The sequence below is a fragment of the Medicago sativa genome, chromosome 6, assembly GCF_051527215.1.
Source record: "Medicago sativa cultivar Bolivia chromosome 6, Bolivia_mono, whole genome shotgun sequence".
Classification (NCBI taxonomy): Eukaryota; Viridiplantae; Streptophyta; class Magnoliopsida; order Fabales; family Fabaceae; genus Medicago; species Medicago sativa.
The window spans coordinates 83,245,042-83,263,601 of record NC_140754.1 but is presented as its reverse complement, the minus strand read 5'-3'; the positions used below and the strand labels follow the sequence as shown (position 1 = coordinate 83,263,601).

The 18,560-nt window shown below is 35.9% G+C and overlaps 1 pseudogene; it reads right to left on the bottom strand.

Moving 5' to 3' along the window:
• Positions 1–224: 224 nt before the first annotated feature.
• Positions 225–18,560, bottom strand: part of LOC146917446 (TMV resistance protein N-like) — a 58,159-nt pseudogene continuing 39,823 nt past the window's right edge.

Here is an 18,560-nt window from a genome sequence, read left to right as displayed (position 1 = left end):
AAATAGGCATTAATGAGATCAACTTTGTGGAATACTTTCATATAGTTTACAAATCTACCAATTTTAATGAAAATTCAATGAAAAATCAAACCAGCTAAATCCTTGGTAGCACTCATAACATGCTTTGCAAGACTGGTTCCAGTATTCTTGACTTTGGCCGCTATAGGCTCCTATGTTAGGCTCCCTTGAGGCATCATCATCATCATCATCATCATCATCATCATCTAATTTTCTTAATTTTTATTAGGATGGGTGAATTGGATATCCTCCATTCTGTTATTCTGTTTGAATAAGTGGAATCCAGTTTCTATAAGGAGTGGTATTGTCTCCTCATTTTCACACGTAATCTCAGCATGGTTCCATTCATTTTTTAAAAGTGCTTTGTCCAGTTTAGATTTTTGTTCCTGGTATTCCTCTGGATACATGCCTAATTTCCAGCTAAGTTCCATGTCTTGTAAATGCAAATCAAATAGATATGTATGATCTAGTTGCATCAACTGACGAAGACCATCAATCGGACGTCGAAGATCAATTTTATTGCGATTGATGATAAGACCAACAGTTGATGTGCGAAGAAGTGCACTGTCGGGATGATTGGATTTACTAGCAACGAAGAGTGCAATGGAAGGGATGTTGTTACGAAACCGGAAAGAAATTGAAGTCCCCGTGCTTTGGTGCTCAAACCATTTTGGAACCCTTGCAATATTCCTGGCAAACAAAACATTGTGCCTCCAGCCTCATGCAGCTCCTGTTATTTATAAGCAACATATAAATTTAGTTTAGCATGCTTCTACATGAGATATGAAATATTAAGTCATGCTTTAAAAAAACCAAACCTGATTCATTAGCATGCTTCTACATGACGAAGTCAACGATTTGCAATTTGATGCAGACAACCATTTTAGATTTGGTGGAATCCCTCTAACTTCTCGAAGATTCTTGCAATTATCCAATATAAGAGTACTTAAAAAGCAAAAGTTTTTTATGCATTGGGGAAGTATTGTGAAATCATTCCTCTGTAACTCTAAATATGTTCCATTAGGAAACCATGAGAGAAGTGTTGGAAGAAATCCATCTGGCAAGTTGCAGTTGGTGAGTTGAAGACGATCAACCTTTGAAGACTTCATAGAACTATGTTTGTCATTGTGTTTTGTAAATATACAACCTGTAGCATCAATACATGACAACGTTGGCATCATGAGAATGCTGATTGGTAACCAAAGCTTTGGATCATATCCAAAAATTAGTAACTTATGAAGTCCAGTGAAATTTTGAAATGAGATTGGCAATTCTTCTATGAAAGTTTCAAACAAGGTTTCAAAAAACGGAACGTTACCGGGATTGCGGCCGTTACAAATCGGTATCGGCAGTCACCGTGACCGTTTTCGGACCCTTTCACGTTGAGAACAAAAATCACAACAAAATCGTCGTTACGGCCGTTACGGAACGCCGTTACGGGCGCGAAACGCCGTTACGGCCGCGAAACACCGTTACACACTCCGTTACAGACTTGAAAATTCAGTAATTTGAACAGGAGAAAAGGAATCGAATCTCATATTAAAAGAAAGTACAAGAATACAAGAACAGGAGAAGAGGGAATCTGAATATCGAGGGAGTGGGAAGAAGGAACGAGATCGTGAAAGGGAAAGAGAAAGAGATCGATTGGGAAGAAATAAAAGGAGGAGAAATGATAGGTTGATGCACGGTGTAAGAGAAGATGGTGGAGAGGATACTTCAGAAGAGAGTATTAATGATGAAGAAGATGATGATGATGAAGACGGTGGTGGTGTTGGAGGAGGAAACGGTGGTGGTGGCGGTAGTGGTTGCCATTTCTTTGTTCATTCTCTGTGATGAGAAGTGAAAGGGAAAAAAGTACAAACGGAAAGAGTGGTTGCTGAGTCTTTGTTCATTCATATTATTTACTCTTCTCTTGTATTTTTTTTTTTAGTGGATAAGGTTTGTCATCACTTGGTTACCATAGACACACGTATGCAGCTTCACTCTTCATTCAATAATAATAAATTAATAATAATAATTAATAATTACTTTTAGATGATTTATTTGTTTATTCATATATTTATTTATTAAACTAAAAAAAAATGTGCATTCATCTCTTATTTAAGTTCAAGGTAATTTTAAATTGACACTCTTAATTTGAGTATTTAGGTAACAAATATTAGATGAAATTTTAGAGAAAAAATTGGGACTTTGATGTTAGATTAGAACCTTGAACTTTGATTGTATATGTTGTTAGTGATTAAAAGAAAAATAAAATGATAGAGGAGTTAGATTAGAGTATTTTTAGTATGGTTCCTGTAACTTTTTTAAATTTTTTTATTTTTTAGAAAGCTATTTTGATGAAGCAGCCCATTAATATAATTTTTTTTAACCCATTAACATGTAGTTTTATTTTTATTTATTTTAGAAACCTTTATTTTATTTTTAAAAATATATTATATGATAATATAAATAGTTTTAATACGTTTTGTGAAACGTTTTGATAAATTCACACCGCGAAGACCATTATTTGTATCGCAGCGTCCGTTACAGCCGAAACCGCGACAACCTTAACGCGACCGCGATCGCGACCGCGACCGTTATTTAGAACCTTGGTTTCAAACAAGGAAATCTCAGTTATATTTTCCATCTTTCCCAATATTTCAGGAAACTTCATGAGACTATCACATCTTGAAAGTTCAAGTTCTTGAAGAGAGGTCAACTTCAAGGGTGGAAAGCTCTCAAGTTTGCTGCAACCTTTTGCTTTCAAGATTTTAAGTTTACTCAGGAATCCAACAGAACTGTGAATCGTAATTAGATTCTCAGAATATTCAAACGAGAATTCTTCCAAATTCAGAGCCGATACATCAGGTACATGTGTTACATATTTGCAATTATCAAAGTTCAAAACTTTCAGATGCACCAACGGCTGCATGGACACAAAATCAAAACAAATAAATAATAATCATGTGAGTAATCTCTAAGAGAATATTTATAAATATATGAAGTTATTTTGCTTGCCTTGTCCAAAAAACTAGCCAATTCAGACGACGTAAGGTAACTATTGGGTAACTTGTATATCACGAGCTTCTTTGGATGGAAATTAGGTGGTATATAGTGTGAAGGATACCTCTGCCATTCCCAATTCTCTCAAGTTACTTGGAAAATGTCTAGGACCTTCAGAAAAATGACCACTTTTAATAATGAGTGTTTTGAGATTTTTCATGTTCTTGAAGGCATTTCCATTCCAATTCACTACAGCTTCAATTAAGGTGGAGTGCAGATGTATGATTTCAATTTCATCGGTCCCCTTGTAACACAAAAAGCATGAATCACCACCGATGCATATCTTTTCTTAATATATTAGGAAGAATATAAAATAAGCATAACATGAGCCTAAAATAGTCTGAAATGATAAATTAGAGTAAAAGATGTCAAAACTAAACCATCTATATTATTCTTAACTCACCGAATTTTCTTCCAAAACGTGAACTATGTCTTTTTGAAACCACAACCTACTGCGTTTTCCAGGATATTTTGGAGATTCTTGTCGAACAATTTCTTTACCCATATCCTCTATCAAGTCATGTAATGTCACATAACTATAACTCAGCTCACTGATCTTTAAGAGAGATTTTTCAACCAATACTTGAATTTTATGTTTCATGTCGTCACCATAATGGGCATGAAGTATATCTTCAACCTCTGTCAATTCATATCCTTTGAAGCAACAAGCAATGTCAAGGAAAACACTTTGTTCATAATCCCCCAGAGCATTAAAGCTTACTTTAAGTATCTCTTGGATCTTTTTATCAGGAATCCTTTCATACCAATCTAATGTAGACTTCCACTCTTCGATATGTTTTCCAAACAAGTTGGACCCGACTACTTCGATTTCTAAAGGAAGGCCAGAAGCATAAGTTACTGCACGACTTAAAATATGGTCAAAGCTTGAATCAACATTGTTTTTTTTGAAAGCCTTCCACCTCAACAATTCAAGAGATTCTTTATCATTTAAGACACCGGCTTCATATGATTTTTCAATCCCATGAATGTCTAGCAAATTTTTATCTCGGGTGGTAATGATCACTCTGCTACCAAGACCAAACCAATCAAGTCCTCCAGCCATAACTTGCAACTGCTTCAGTTCATCTACATCATCGAGAATCAAAAGAATCTTTCTTCGGGGTAGCCTTTTCCTTATGAGAGGAATTCCTTCATTGACATCTCCTAACTTAACGTTCAATCCGATTGTTTTGGAGAGAAGTTGCTCCTGCAGATGTTCTAAGCCATACTTAGCCGAATTTTCCCTCACGTTATGGACACAAACCTTCAAATTGATCAGCAATCAAATTATAAACTGCTCGAGCAAGTGTTGTTTTTCCCATCCCCCCAGTTCCATATATTCCTACCATACGAACTTCATCATTGTAATCAACGTTCAATAGTGAATTTACTTGGAGCAATCTAGACTCAAGTCCAACAGGGTAATTAGCAACATGTAAAGGAGCACGACAAATTTTGTCGGAGACATTTTTGATGATCTTTCCAATAATCTCATATTCGTATTCATTACTGTCGTATCAGAAAGTTTCAGTAAATTAGTGCATGAGTAACACAATCATATCCTTGCATGAATAGTAACAATGATCATATTAATACAATTTAATATTCTTTTATGCAGCAAAAATAAAATTTATTGATTCAAAATACAAAGGGAAAGGTAAAAAACTACAGAAAAAAGTGGGAAACAAAGGATATTACTACAATTCAAATTGTGTTGAAAAGTGCCTTAAAATATATGTTTTTTTTTTTGTCATTCTACCATTTTGCTCCAGGAGCAAGGGACCTGCTAGAAGCATATTTCAGGGATGTTGTTTTGCGCCCAGGCACAAATGCGCAACCACCTAGAGAGACCAAAAGAGGGAATTAATAAGATAAAGGTTGAGGGATTTTGTGGTAGATGCTAGGGTTTGGAAACAACACTTACACACCTTGGGTGTGAAATCGTTGAGTCAAATTAGAGAGATTTGGAAAAATCTCTCTAATTTTTTGTCACAGGAAGAGATTTGGAAAAATTGTAGAAATTAGGGTTTACGGTTAAAAGCTAATTTTTTGTAACGTTTTGATTTTTGTTTGTAAGGAACTCATTGATAGTGAATTGGAGAGAACTCTCTCATTTTGACTTAGGTCAAATTTGGGCTTAACTGGGTGAACAAATATCGTCGTATTTTCTTTTCCTCCTTTGTCATGTTTGATTGAATGTGCTTCATTGATCACTTTGGTTTGTTTGCTGCTAATTTTGCTCCAAACATCAAAGTATTGGTGTGAGTTTTATCCAAATTCACAACATTTGGCACCATGATGAGTACCAAGTGGGATATCGAAAAACTCACTAGATACAACAAGTTCGGGTTGTTGAAGGTGAAGATGCATGCTGTAACACCCCGTTTTCCCAACTAGAAAATTTTATTTAAAATCAGAGTATTTAATTCATAAACGGAATGTCACATACTACTTAAAAATCTTAAAACAGATAATAATAATTATCCTTCAAAAATCAACATCATAAATCTGAAACTACGCAGCGGAAAATAGTTCAACATGACAAAAGTCTTGGCACGCAGGCCTTATCAGAAAATCTCAGAATTTAATTCAATTCTTATTCGTAAAAAGTTCATAAAAGACACGTAAGGAATAGATAAGAAAGCAAGCCCCATCCCGTTACGTATCAGAGCACCTAGACACAAGTGAGGAGTCCTCTCACAAACACTTCTAGTCTTTATTACCTGCACATTACCCACGGTCGAGGCAACATATACGCAGAAGGGGTGAGATTTCACAGTCAATAAATTAAACATATAATTCATCAAAATGCATTTAACAGCATAAATCATCATTTACATATAAAACATTTATCATTTAGCATTATATCAAATCATATTCAATTATCATTATCAAATATCATCATTAGTTCGTAAACAATTATCATCTCTAATTCGTAAGCAAAAATCATCATTAAATCATAATCAAACATCATCATCAAAGCATCATCGTCAGACATCATCGTTAAATCATCATTAAATATAAGTTATGACGACTCTACAATGCAACTACAACTTCAACAACAACTTAGACAACTTCAACAACAACTTAGACAACTTCATTATGCATGTGGTACCACCAGGGCATTAAACCCCCTTCGCTAAGGTCATATTTGGACCTGTCGGGCATTAAGCCCCCATCGCTAAGGTCATAAAGGACATGTCGGGCATTAAGCCCCCATCGCTAAGGTCATAAAGGACCTGTCGGGCATTAAGCCCCCATCACTGACTATGCAACGACACAATCTTCCTACAACTTGGACAACAACGTGAACATCTTATACAATTCCATTAAAATGGACAACTTCTTAAATCATGACAACTTAGACCGACTTATACATCTTCAAGACATTCAACAGTCAACATGATAACTCAGGAATAGCATTATAATGAACATCAATCAATAGGAAACAACGTCATAAACATCGCACATAAGTCACATAATAATCATATAGCATTAACACACTAATCGTCACATTAATCATCATAATCCAATAGTAATAGTAACATAGCAGCACATAATCAGCATCATAAAATAGCAATATCATTCAATGAGAAACAACTTCATAAACATCTTTATAAATCACATATTAATCATATATTATTATCTTTATCATCTTCTATTAACATAAAATCATCTTAACTTAAGCTCTCTGGATACTTTTAATCTCATGAACAACTTTCATCCCTATCCCAAGGTCATCTCAAGACTACATGTGCGAAAGGATCGCAAGGAAACTAATCAAGGCAACTAAACATCACTTACTCACAAGGTGGGTTACATTATGGCAAGGAACTACTCCTATAACCCTTAATTAAATCCCTCTCATTAAGCTTATTGATTTGGGGTCTTACTGTACATCTTAGGAACCCTTTAGAGGCATAAAAATGGGTCAAATATAGTCTAAGTCAACACTGCATCGTGGCACGTTGAGGTACCATCGTGGCACGTTTGGACAGCCTAAAAATGGTTTCAGTTCTGGAAAAATCGTGGCACGTTGGGCTTCCATCGTGGCACGTTCATAGTTCGACAGACAACTTCAGATTTTCTACCTTTCAGGTTTTCGGCCGTAAAACTCAAACCGTTAATCCGTTTTCGATGCCGTTTTCGCCTACGCGCTCCTGACACTAAGCTCTATCATATTCTACAGAAAAATTCAAGTTTAAACCACTCAAAAATCGTTTTCCAAAACCTCACTTAGTCACTTATTTGCAAAAACGCTTAACATCAATATTTCACACGAAAATCCCGAATTCATCTACCCAAATCCAAAATCCTGATTAGAACATTGTTGTAGGATTAATCTATGGAATGTAAACCATCTATACATAGTTTTAACAAACTTCTATACTGTCAACAATCTATAACAACCTCAAAACCCTAATTCTTAAACTCACCGACATCTCATCTAATCACATGGTTTTAACTTCAAAACTACTTCTAAGGTCTATTTACAGTCTCTACATCAATCTAATAACTTTTCATCACTTAATCCGCAATCTCACTCAAACCCTAATTCTTCAATCTCTCAAAAACTAATCCTAATCATGTTAAATTCAATTCTCAGAATCATACCCTTAATAATATTGAAAGTTAGTCCCACCCTTACCTTAGATTAATTCCTGAATCAGCGGCAGCGTTCTTCTTTCCTAAGGTCTTCTCCTCTTCTCTTGACTTTTCTCTCCTCTTCTCTTCTTTCTTGTTCTCCTCTTTTCCAAAAAGCGGTTTCCGGTAAACTCTTTCTAATCTAAGCTTCTCTATTTATAATACTAAAATATTCTTCCCAAATCTATTTAGGCCCAACAACTTATTCTTCTTTCTATTCTAACCCCCAATTCCACTCACACTAATAATCCTCATATAAATCATATAAATACATAAATAGACTCTAACTTAATAAAAATAATTAAATAAAAAGGAGGGCGTTACACATGCAATCATGATTCAACAGCAGTGTGCAAAGGGGCTTAAGGGTGAGGCTGCGTTGCCGACTACCATTTCTCAAGTAGACAAGGCAGCGATGATGAAAAAGGCCACGAGTAGGGCTGGCAATGAACCGATACAACTCGAAAATAGTTCGGAATTCGATTCGATAATTAACTCGTTGAACTTGGTTCATGAACCAAATGAGCCGAACTTGAGCCGAAAATTAAGTTCGTTAACTAAATGAGCTGAACTTGAACTATATATAGTTCGACTCGTTTGGTTCATGAGATGACTCGATTACTTGTATATATGTGTATGAGTTTGGAAATGGAGAATTTCTTTTATGATATTATCAATTTTAACGTTAGTGTCCTTGTATTCCTTTTTAAAAAAATAAAATAAAAATGAAAGTAGTCACACATTAACACTCTGTTTGGTAGGGTAGAAATAGGGAAGAGAGAGTTAAGGAAGAGAGAAGTTGAAGAGAGACTGTGAACTTCTCCTGTTTGGTAGTGAAGAGAAATAGAGGAGAGAGGCTAAAATGCTATGGGTCCCACACAAAATTCTTTCTCTTCAAAACTGAGGAGAAATAGAAGGAGAGAAGGGATTCTTTGTAGTATTCCTATTATACCCCTCATTCTCTTTTCATTCAATTAATTTTGTATCCCTTTATTAAACTGTTTTTTTTTTCACCAACTTTGTTTCATTCATTCATTAAAAAAAACTTTATTTCATATGTGAATTTTTTGCACAAAAATGTAGAGTATGTGGTATTTTGCTCGTGTACGTGGTACATTTTTTTTACGAAATAATACCTTTTTTGGGAAAATGCGACACTTTTTTTTTGGTAAAGAAATACTTAAATTTATATATAAAAAGGATAAACAGTCCATATTGAATAAGTAGTTAAATTACTTATCTGAATTCAAACAAAAGAATTAAATTAGTTTGAATGAAAATTTTATTTTAACATAAGGGTATTATAGTACTTTTAAATATAAACAACACTTCTCTCTTCTCTATTTCTCTCCTTTCTCTCTTGTACCAAACAATCCATCAAATCTACCCTATTTTTCACCTCTTTCTCTCTTCTCAAACTCTCTCTTACCCAGTGGCGGAGCCAGACAAAAAAATTTGGGGTGGCCGCCATCTAGCCATCAAAATAAACCAAAATATAATATATAAATTATATTGTATAACAAATTTAAGTCGTAATAAACCAAAAACCAATCGTTCAAAATTTAAACTACATAATATAGGTTCCATCCGAACTGTAAGTACATTAGCAAAAAATAACATTGAAACTTTGCTTTATTTTGTTATTACATAATATAGAAATGAGTCTCATTTTCCAAATGCAGGTTGCATCATTCACTAGGGAGAAACAAGCTATAACTAAATATAATCAGTCCTTAATCAAGGTTTATATACCATATAATCACATTATACACATTGGCTATAACTAAACTAAATATAATCAGTACTTACACTATTACACACTATACACATTGGCATTCATTCATGATCTTGTTCTCTGTCATTACTTACACATTACTTACACTATTACAGAATCATGACAAGAGATAATGCGTAGTAATCACATTAGGTTCTATATACCATATAATCTTTGAAAATCCATTTATGCACTTTTAAATGTATTGTTTTACTCAATAAGTTACCAGATTTAATTCCAACCGTGAATATTCTAAAGCTAGCTATAACATTCAATGATTTAAGTTCCTCAATATTCTAAACTCTAAAGCTAGCTCTAATTCCAACCATGAATAGATTAGTTCCTCAATAATCTAAAGCTAGCTCTAATTCCAATTATGCATTTAAGCAGTATTATTAACAAAAGTCAAAAATCAAAAATCCCCTTTTGTTTTGATTAGGGTTATGGGAAAATTGAAATTGAAAACCAAATTAAATATCAAATTCATTAACAAACAAAAAGAAATCAAAGAATCAGAGATACACTTACCTTTGTTTAACAGTTTTAGGGTTTGTAGAAAGATTGAGACAAATGCAAAATCATAGTAGAGATCGATGCTGAGAGAGGAGATGGAGGCTTTGAGTTCGAAGGAGAGTTCGTCAGTCACGGCTGATTGCCGGTGGATGAAGCTGAGTGATTGCCGGTGGATGAAGCTGAGTGATTGCCGCCGTGACTAGGTGAGGATGATGAGAAAAGATGTGATTCCTTTTCTTTCCCTTTCTGAGAAAAAATACGAATGAGAGTGGGAGAGTGGGAGAGGGAGTGAATGGCATGGGTGTAATATTAAAATTATGCCAAGGGTATTATGGTAATTTCACAGAAATAATGGGTAGGCCATGGCCATACCCTGTCCTCACGTGGCTCCGCCACTGCTCTTACCTATTTCTCTCTTCACAACTTCTCTTCTACACCAAACACACCCTAAAAGTTGAAGCATATTGCCGTTGTATTTAAGCTCTTTAGACTAATGTGAAATTAGTCCCACATCGAAAGATTTTAAACATTACAGAAGATGACTAACATATAAAAGGAGGTGTGTATTTTCAGTCTCTTATGTAAGCGCTGCTTTAGAAAATAGTGTGTTGGTTCCTTATCCAATTAATGGGGTGGTAGTTTCCATGCTCATTAAAATTGGAATTAAGCTTTTATTCGTTTCCCAACTTACAATACGTAAGTGGTTCTCACACATTTTATGTGAATTATGTAACTAAGGAAAATATTGGTAAAAAATTAGTTACAATTTTTGAATTATGAGACACAAGTAGATGAGTTGAACCTAACGAGTCGAACCGAGTCGTTCGTGAACTTTTATCGATTCGAACTCGAGCTAAAAAAAAGGTTCGTTTTAAATTCGAGTCGAGTTTCGAGCTGAACCGATTCTTATCGAGTCGAGCTCAGACAAGTTCGACTCGACTCATTTCCAGCCCTAGCCACGAGTGACATTGTCTTGTGCGTCAAAGATAAATTTATGGGAGAAATCATGAAATAGACACTTGCGTCGGAGATGTGGGCAAGGTTGAATTCATTGGATATGACCAAGTCGTTGGCACATTGACAACGACTTGTTTTGGTATTGTTTACCCTTTATGGAGTTAGGTAGAAGAATTGAATTACTTTCTTAAGATTGAAAATTGAGTTTGGGGTTGCTTCTGGATTTAGAGACATTCAAAGTCAGGGGCGGTGTACAAGAGAAACAAGAGACATCTTCAAAATAACTCTAAAAAAAATGAAATAAAAATGAAGGAAAAAAGACACAAATTTCAAATAAATATGTCCTTTCACAAAAATCTAATGTTCTCTTTGTACTCGCTCTAAATTGATTTAGACACGATTGTTGGTAACAATGGAAATGCTGAATAGATAGTAGAAACGTAAGTTCAAATTTAACACTATTTTCGCATATTATCCACCATTTACCTAAGTCAAAGTTATAACCTGTGAAAGTTCTCTAAAAGTGTGTGTATTGTGTGTACTTTGATTCACATTTAAAATGCTCTCAAATTGTATGGTCAAGTGACATTTGCTTGAAAACAGGAGAGAATACGTAAGTTCAATGTTAAATAAGTAGGTTTATGTAGAAATATATTGTGATTTAGCTGCAATCTCTATGGTACTTTCTTTGGACTTATTGACTTGAAGTTTGGTGAACCAAGCTATTATGAGCAGGAAAATGCAAAAGATACTGAAATTACATCGACGCAAGAGGTAAATAAATTTTCTAGTATTTTTATCATTTAGAGAGGTGTCTTATTTTTTTCTGATTTTTTTTGTGCAAGTATGTTTGTTTTAGGATAAGAAAAAGTTCAAGCGTGGACTTGTGATGCCAACAAATCATATAAGGTTTTTTAGCTCCTATTTAGTGTTATTTAAGATTTAAAGTAGATAGTTTGAATGTATTTTGGTTGATTTTTGTAATGGATTTGATACAAAGACATGAAAGGGCAAAAAAAAAAAAACTTAAACCATGGAAATCCACCTAAGCCGGTCAACTTTGTAATTGTGCTATTATTTTTACATGTTTATCATTAATAATTATTGAGGTATAGTCGTTATAGACATTTTGGTGAGAACAAATGGAGCAAGGAGTGAGGAAATAACTGGAGTCTGCCTCAGTCTCACTCGTGATGCGTTATATGAGCCGCGCGCCGCGAGATTAAAGGAAATTACCCATGTTCAATCTCGGTCTCATTCATGTTGTAGACTATGAGTTGCGTGTCGCGAGCTCTAAAAAGTTGCCTCTATATAGGAGGCACCGAGGTAAGTAAAAAATACCTTTACCTATGTCTTCTTATTCATATTCAATAGTTTATGTTTAGGAGGCATGAGTAGCTAATTCTCATGGGTGTCATGAAAGGAGGTACTTCTCCGTAATTGTTAGATCATGTAACTTTATTATCCTTTAAATACATGTTGATGCGTTTACAAATGTTCATAATTCAATCTACGTCTCAATGATTACTAACCCTAGCTTTGGGGCTTGACCCAATTTAACCTTTAAATACTTATAGGCTTTAGACATATTCTATTAATGTTTGTGACTTAATTTCACTTTCTTAAAACCTTCAATGGTTATGGACTAACCTAAGACATTAGCGTGTGTTTTCTCTTGGTTTTTAGGGTGTCAAACATTGATTAGTTTGAACCTTTTTGACCTTTGATATCTCATTTTTTCTTGGGAAGGGAAAAATAAGAAAAACCCTTGAGAATCGAGGTCCGGGAGTTGTTTTCGCTACGGTAACCACAGGATGATCCACAAGAAAGGTGGCAGGATTCGAACCTATGGCCGGCCTGGAAACACGTCTTCCTATTCTATCTTTTCTCGAATCTCCTTTAAGGTATGAAATAGAAGCATAACGACTATAGTATCCTATAGGAACCGTCTTTACTTTCTATGCGTGCGCTTTATTTTTAAATGTTATTTGAAAGTATTATTTACACCTAAGGGTTTACTAAGTGAAGAATTGGAGGGAGAAGAATGTGTTGGAATTTTTGTTTTATTTGAATTGAAGGAATTTTGATTCCTTGCCTACGTACCCTTTTAAGGGATCAAATCCACCGTAGTTCTCTTCCACAAAAAATGAGAGAGAGAGGCCTCTGACTTGCTTTTCATGCGTCCGAGGAAACCTCTGACTTGCTTTTCAGTTTGAGTGGCCGACATTTCTCTGATGGCTCGGACTTTGTCAGGATCAACTTCAATGCCTCTTTGGCTGACAATAAAGCCTATCAACTTTCCAGATCTTACACCAAATGTGCACTTGTTGGGATTCAACCGCAGCTTGTACTTTCTCAATCTTTCAAACATCTTCTTCAAATACACAACATGCTGCTCTTCATCACTTGATTTCACAATCATATCATCAACATATACCTCAATCTCTTTGTGAATCATATCATGAAACAGAGTCGTCATACCTCTTTGATAGGTAGCACCAGCATTTATCAAGCCGAAAGGCATCACTTTGTAACAGAATGTTCCCCATGGAGTGATGAAGGACGTTTTTTCTCTATCTTCGGGAGACATCCGTATCTGGTTGTAACCTGAGAAACCATCCATAAAGGAGAACACTTTGGATTGAGCAGTACTGTCAACAAGCACATCAATGTGAGGCAATGGAATGTTATCTTTCGGACTGGCTTTATTCAAATCTCTGTAATCAACACACATTCGAACTTTCCCATCTTTCTTTGGCACCGGTATAATATTGGCAATCCACTCTGGATATTCAGCTGTCATGAGGAAACCCGCATCAATTTGCTTTTGTACCTCAGCCTTGATCTTAAGAGCCATGTCGGGGCGAGACCTTCTCAATTTCTGTTTGACAGGAGGGCATTCAGGTCTTGTCGGTATTCGATGTTCCACAATTTTGGGATCTAGACCCGGCATATCTTCTTAGGACCATGCAAAGATATCTGGATAATCATGGAGAAGCTGAGTAATCTTCTTTTTTACTTCTGGCTCAAGTGCAGCACCAATCTTAATCTCTCGCTTGTTCTCTTCAGTACCCAGGTTGATAAGCTCTATCTCTTCCTGGTGAGGCTGAATGGTTTTTCTTTCTTGCTCAAGCAGTCGAGTGATCTCATACGGTATCTCTTCATCATCCTCCCCATCTTCAGCTTCATATACAGGGAATTCAAAATTTGGAGGAACCATAGGGTCACTGTGTTCAACGGGTTTATTATGGTTCAATATGGAAGCATGCATGAATAAAGGCACATCAATGGCTTCCCAATTTCTCACGGTGCCTCCTGGTACAACAAATGTAGGCACATGACTACTTTCAGCAGCATCTTCAACAATGACATTGATAAACCCAGCACTGTAAAAAGTTCCTGTTGAAACACCTGAAGTCAGGGAGAAGCCGAGGCCCTCTTTGCGCTTATTCTCCAGAATCTGTATCACTTTGCCCCAGCCGGCAGCTTGCCCTTCTTGAACAGCTTTCTGGGCGTCTTTCAGTGAGGCCATAGCAGTACCAGCTCTTCGAGGCTCCGCACCTTCAACAGTCAACCCTTGGAATGACGTCCCTTCGACGGACCCTGCTTCAACACAAGAGAAAGATGACACTTGGCTAACCAGATACGCTTCTTCACCATGTACAGTGACAAGCTTACCATTCTTTACAAACTTGAGCTTTTGATGCAAAGTAGAAGTTACTGCCCCAGCGGCGTGAATCCATGGCCTTCTAAGGAGGCAACTATAAGAAGCATTGATGTCCATAACCTGGAAAGTGATTTGGAATGTCTCAGGACCAATGGTGATAGGCAGATCCACCTCACCAAGGACATCCTTACGAGATCCGTCAAAAGCCTTAACCAAATAACTGCTTCCCCTTAGGGAAATCCCATGATGGCTCAACTGTCTCAGTGTAGATTCAGGCATTACATTCAAGGAGGATCCAGTGTCCACCAGCACATTGGATATCATGTCAGACTTGCAGTGCACTGAGATGTTTAAGGCTAAGTTGTGGTGTTTCCCTGCTTCGGGGAGTTCATCGTCACCAAACCCCAAGTTATTGCAAGCAGTAATGTTACCCACTATTCCATCAAACTGATCCACAGAGACTTCATGATCAACATAAGCTTGTTCTAGTACTTTCATCAACACTTTCCTGTGAGCTTCTGAGCTCAAGAGCAGAGACAAGATGGATATTTTTGACGGAGTTTGCAGTAGCTGGTCAACAATCTTATAATCGCTCCTTTTAACAAGCCTCAGAATCTCATCCAGGTTAGACTCTTCAATAGATTGGCCTGTTTTATCTTGGTTTTTGGGTGTCAAACATTGATTAAGTTTGAACCTTTTTAACCTTTGATATCTCATTTTTTCTTGGGAAGGGAAAAATAAGCAAAACCCTTGAGAATCGAGGTCCGGGAGTTGTTTTCGCTACGGGAAGGTGTTAGGCACCCATAACGACTATAGTATCCTATAGGAACCGTTTTTACTTTCTTCGCGTGCGCTTTATTTTTAAATGCTATTTGAAAGATGTTATTTACACCTAAGAATTACTAAGTGAATAATTGGAGGGAGAAGAGTGTGTTTGAATTTTTGTTTTATTTGAATTGAAGGAATATTGGTTCCTTGCCTACGTACCCTTTTAAGGGATCAAATCCACCGTAGTTCTCTTCCAAAAAATGTTTTTGTTTTTGTTGGTTGATTTTAAGTTTGAAAATTGGAATTTTGAAGAATGGAGATTGAGAGGCCTTAAAGGCATGAGACTTTAAGAAAAAAGTGAGGTTTGACTAGTTATTTTGCAAAAGAATGTCAAAGTATGATTAAAATTCATTGAAATTTGATTAAGAAAATAAAAGAGAAAATCAATGGGATTTTGGATCCCAAGGTTTATTATGAAAATGGTTTGAGTGATGTTGTTCATATTTTGTTTGGAAAATTGATTTTTCTAAGTGTAAATCCTAGGCATTCATCTAAACATGCAATCCTAAACATACATCTAAACATGCATAACCTAAGCATACATCTAAAGTATCTATGTGATGTGTGTGCATGTGTCGGTGCTTGTGTCGGTGTACATTATTAGAGTCCATTGTCCTTTACATCATGCCCTAGTTTACATTCTATGGTCTTGCAAGAATTTAAATTGCATAAAAGTAAAGTACAAGAATTCCTAGGTTTTTACATACTAAGTCTTGTATGAATTAAAGTGCAAAGAAATAAAAGGGTGAGGATGAGATGGAGGATGAAATGCTCATGATGTATGAAACATGAAGTAGAGTGGTTAGTGAAGATAAGGCATAAAATGATAGAAAGATAGGCAAGGAAATACTAAACCAAGAATAGTAAAAATTACAAGAGTAAAGTGTCAAAATGTAGTAAAAATTCACCATAATCTTCCAACAAGTACATGACTTATAATTCCCCTATCATAAGCAATTTTCAAAGACTTCATTGTATTAGGAGTGTGAGAATTATAGGGCATGTTTAAGTCAAGGATCATGACATATTTTTAGGTACACTTAGCACTTTATTTTCACATACACACATTTACATGACTTGTAAAACAAGAAACTAATTACACATATTCACATGCAGCAAGAGACACATACAAACAGTAACTAAAACTTCACAAAATCATATGGTATAGGTCACAAACACTTATCAAGAAATTGGAGCCAGAATCAAGCAAATTTTCACAAAAATTTCTAATACAAAACATCACAAAATAGCAAGAAAATCATCACATCATTATTTCCAAGTCTTAATATGCAAAAACCATCGCAAAAATACCACAAAACTATCAAGAAATGTATATGAAAATTTTTAGAATTTTTTTAAGGACAAAAATAAGCATGCAGAGGTGTATAGAGCAAGAAACAGTGTAGAAATAGCAAAAAAACACTGAAAACGAAAGCAACACAAGATCCAGGCCCAAACCCAAGGCTAATGATGGATCTTGGACTATCCAGGTGCCTCAGAGACGTTGGATTGATCCCAGTCCACCAAAACCCTAGATCTAAGGGCTGGGAGTGTATGGCGCAGGATAAGCTCAAGCAGACACACCAGAAGATTGAATCAGGACCACACAACACATTATACAGCAGATCTACGGTGGAGATGTTGGTTCAAAGGTGAACCAGACCGGTTCGAACGAACCGATCTGGTTCACACACCTATATATGCATCAAGGACCGGTCTAACTTCATTTCCCTTCTATCTTTCTCTCTCTACGTTGTAAACTCCTCTCCCTTCTCTCTAGACTCTCCGATCATCTTCTCCGGCGGGATTGACCACCGCCGGTGATAACGGAACCCTAACTTCATCAAATTTCTATGATCTAACTCTTTTCACCGTTTATTTTTTGTCCTGAACACGAATCAAGCACCAGAAAACACGAAAGAGGCCTAGATCTATGTAGATCGGAACCTGTACTTTACGGTTTCTAGGGTTTCAAACTTTTTCCTAATCTTCTTGAAACTAAACCCTAATCTAACCTATTTTTTATGCTGATTATGGATTTGAACTCTGATTTGAAAAATAAACGGTGAATCTTCATGATTTTGCATCTTAGGGTTTCGTTTCAAACTTTTTTTGAATCTTTTCGAATTTTCACTTCGATTCACCTTTTATCTTCCATTATGAACCTTCGATGATGATTACGAACGAAAACGAGAAGGTTTTCATGTGTTTACCTGAATTTGTTTGGAGATTCAAACAGAAAGATCCTGCGAAAGCTTCTGGTAAGTTGAACCGAAAATAAATCGGTGTTCTCTTCTTCTTCTTCACCGGTCTGATTCTGCTTCGATCTCTCTTCTTCTCACTTCTCCGTCTCTGTGATCGTTTGAATTTGTCACTTTTTGATGAATTTGAGCTCGAATTGCAGAAATTTGGATTCGATGATGATGATTTCTCAAGAAATCACTGAGAATCAACACTAATTTGCAGAGTTTTTTGTTCAATTGATGCGGTTAGGGTTTATGTGTTCTTGAGTTTCTGGAGAATTGGGGAAAAACGGTTACGATTTGATCTTTGAGAAAAGAGAGAGAAAGAGGAAAATGTGTTTGTTGAGTTGGCACGTTGTGATTGATTCTGTTACTGCACATTGATGAGTTGGCCTTTATATAGGCTGACATGTGGATTTGTGGACCTGTGAAATTGTGACACCTGGCTTGGACTTGTAACTAACTCTGCCTTGCTGGGTTTGTGACTTGAGGGCCTTTTTGCAATTTTTTTAGAAATTCTGGGGACCAATCTGCAATTTAGAAAGATGGACTGGACTGCAAACTTTTTGGACTAAAAGGACTTAACTGTAAAATTAAAAAAAGACTTAAAGGACTGAAAGGAGGGAAAAAAATGGACCAAAATGCAAACCAAAAGACTCTAGGGACTAAAATGCAATTATTAGGAAGTTTGAGGACTAAAATGAAAATTTAAAAAATAAGATTGAATTAAAACTGATGAACGGAGAATAACGTAAAGTGAAACGAATAAAAACAACAAAACGGACTAAAACGAACCAATTACCTAAATGAGGTACTTTAAAGTAACCACTCTCTGCCAAAATTTCGTGTGAAATGACCAAAATACCCCTAG